Source organism: Coregonus clupeaformis, unplaced genomic scaffold, assembly GCF_020615455.1.
Source record: "Coregonus clupeaformis isolate EN_2021a unplaced genomic scaffold, ASM2061545v1 scaf2464, whole genome shotgun sequence".
NCBI classification, from domain to species: domain Eukaryota; kingdom Metazoa; phylum Chordata; class Actinopteri; order Salmoniformes; family Salmonidae; genus Coregonus; species Coregonus clupeaformis.
This window is the reverse complement of record NW_025535918.1, coordinates 27,793-30,880: the sequence shown is the minus strand read 5'-3', so window position 1 is coordinate 30,880 and position 3,088 is coordinate 27,793.

Genomic DNA, 3,088 nt, shown 5'->3' with positions numbered 1-3,088 from the left:
GAGGAGGGGAGGAGACTGGGAGAGGAGGGGAGGAGACTGGGAGAGGTGAGGGTGACTGGGGGGAGGAGAGGAGGAGACTGGGAGAGGAGAGGAGGAGACTGGGAGAGGAGAGGAGGAGACTGGGGGAGGAGGAGGAGACTGGGAGAGGAGGGGAGGAGACTGGGAGAGTGAGGGGTGACTGGGAGAGGGAGAGGAGAGGAGGAGACTGGGGGAGAAGGGGAGACTGGAGGAGAGAGGGAGACTGTGGGAGAAGGGGGAGACTGGGGGAGGAGAGGGGGAGACTGGGGGAGGAGAGGGGAGACTATGGGAGGAGAGGGGAGACTGGGGGAGGAGAGGGGAGACTATGGGAGAGAGGGAGACTGGGGGAGGAGAGGGGGAGACTGGGGAGGAGAGGAGGAGACTGGGAGAGGAGAGGAGGAGATGGGGGAGGAGAGGGGAGACTATGGGAGGAGAGGGAGACTGGGGGAGGAGAGGAGGAGACTGGGAGAGGAGAGGAGAGGAGGAGACTGGGGAGAGGAGAGGAGCTGGGGGAGGAGAGGAGGAGACTGGGGGAGGAGAGGGGAGACTGGGAGAGGTGAGGGGTGACTGGGGGAGAAGGGGGAGACTGGGGGAGGAGAGGGGGAGACTGGGGGAGGAGAGGGGAGACTGGGGGTGGAGAGGGGAGACTGGGAGAGGAGAGGAGAGGAGGAGACTGGGAGAGGAGAGGGGGAGACTGGGGGAGACTGGGGGAGAAGGGGGAGAAGGGGGGGAGACTGGGGGAGAAGGGGGAGACTGGGGGAGAAGGGGGAGACTGGGGGAGAAGGGGGAGACTGGGGGAGAAGGGGGAGACTGGGGGAGGAGAGGCTGGAGGAGACTGGGGAGAAGGGGAGACTGGGGGAGGAGAGGGGAGACTGGGGGAAGACGTAGAGAGCTCCTAGCCTCCAGAGGAGGTAAACAATGTTCCAGTCCTCCCCCAGTCCTCCTCCAGTCCTCCCCCAGTCCTCCTCCAGCCCTCCCCAGTCCTCCCCCAGTCCTCCTCCAGCCCTCCCCAGTCCTCCCCCAGTCCTCCTCCAGTCCTCCTCCAGTCCTCCCCCAGCCCTCCCCAGTCCTCCTCCGTCCTCCCCCAGCCCTCCCCAGTCCTCCTCCAGTCCTCCCCCAGTCCTCCTCCAGCCCTCCCCCAGTCTTCCCCCAGGCCTCCTGCTGTCTGTTAATAGCCATAACACATCGTGTGGCACTAATTCATTTATTTCACAATAACACCAGGCTAACCCTCGCTGCATACACAGACAGTGGTTACGTCCCAAATGGCACCCTATTCCATTTATAGTGCACTACTATTGTCCAGGATCCATAAGGCTCTGGTCAAACATAGTGCACTATATAGGGAATAGGGTGCCATTTGGGACGCATTCAGTGTTGGGTAGAATATGAGGCTGATATTAATCCATGTATAATCAGGGGTCCGGAGGATAATGTTGTCTCTGGTGTTTGTAATGACAATGTTGACAGGACTGGAATATTTAGATTTCTAAGGTGTTCTCTTGTCTTGTCCACATAAAATACACAGTGTTATTTTGATTAGCTTACTGTCGTCTAGTGGCACGACTTACCTCAAGAAAAAAATGAAGTAATTTTTGAATGGAATTATGGGCTATTGCAATATCCACTTCATCCTGTAGAGTAGCTGTGTTTTTGAACAGAAACAGGATTCTAATGTGTTGTTTTACATCATTATATGAAAACCTGTTCAGAGTTTAGGTGGCACGTGCATCGAGACCTCAGAGAAAAGGACAAAACACATTCTACACTACATGAGTATGTGGACACGTGCCCGTCGAACATCTCCTTCCAAAATCATGGGCATTAATATGGAGTTGGTCCCCCATTTGCTGCTATAACAGCCTCCACTCTTCTGGGAAGGCTTTCCACTAGATGTTGGAACATTGCTGAGGGGACTTGCTTCCATTCAGCCACAAGAGCATTAGTGAGGTCGGGCACAGATGTTGGGCGATCAGGGCCTGGCTCGCAGTCGGCGTTCCAATTCATCCCAAAGGTGTTCGATGGGGTTGATGTCAGGGCTCTGCGCAGGCCAGTCAAGTTCTTCCACACTGATCTCGACAAACCCTTTCTGTATGGCCTTCGCTTTGTGCAGGGGCATTGTCATGCTGAAACAGGAAAGGGCCTTCCCCAAACTGTTGCCACAAAGTTGGAAGCACAGAATCATCTAGAATGTCATTATATTAATTAATGTTTATTAATTAATTACTATTAATTAATATGCCATTTAGCAGACACTTTTATTCAAAGCGACTTTACAGTCATGTGCACATACATTTTTACGTATGGGTGGCCCGGGGATCGAACCCACTACCCTGGCGTTACAAGTGCCATGCTCTACCAATTGAGCTACAGAGGACCACAATTATATGAATTATATGCTATAGTGTTAACATTTCCCTTCACTAGAACTAAGGGCCTAGCCCAAACCACGAAAAAAACAGCCCCAGACCATTATTCCTCCTCCACCAAACATTACAGTTGGCACTATGCATTCAGGCAGGTAGCGTTCTCCTGCCATCCGAAACCCAGATTTGTCCATCGGACTGCCAGATGGTGTAGCGTGATTCATCACTCCAGAGAACGCGTTTCCACTGCTCCAGAGTCCAATGGCGGCAAGCTTTACACCACTCCAGCCCGACCCTTGGCATTGCACATAGTGATCTTAGGCTTGTGTGCGGCTGCCGACCATGGAAACCCACTTGTGCTGACGTTGGTTCCAGAGGCAGTTTGGAACTCAGTAGTGAGTGTTGCAATCAAGGACAGACGATTTATGCGCCTACGCGTTCAGCACTCGCCGGTCCTGCTCTGTGAGCTTGTGTGGCCTACCACTTCGAGGCTGAGCAGTTGTTACTCCTAGACACTAATTTGAAGGAGTGTCCACAAACTTTTGTATATATAGTGTATTTGTTGTTATGATTATTTCAACAAATAACAAACCCAACAAGAAATCTATCCACATTTTCTTTAGACAAGGTTATGTATTGACTCATGCGTTGTGATGATACAACCCTGGACTGGTATACATCTGACTGGAGTCATGTATTGACTC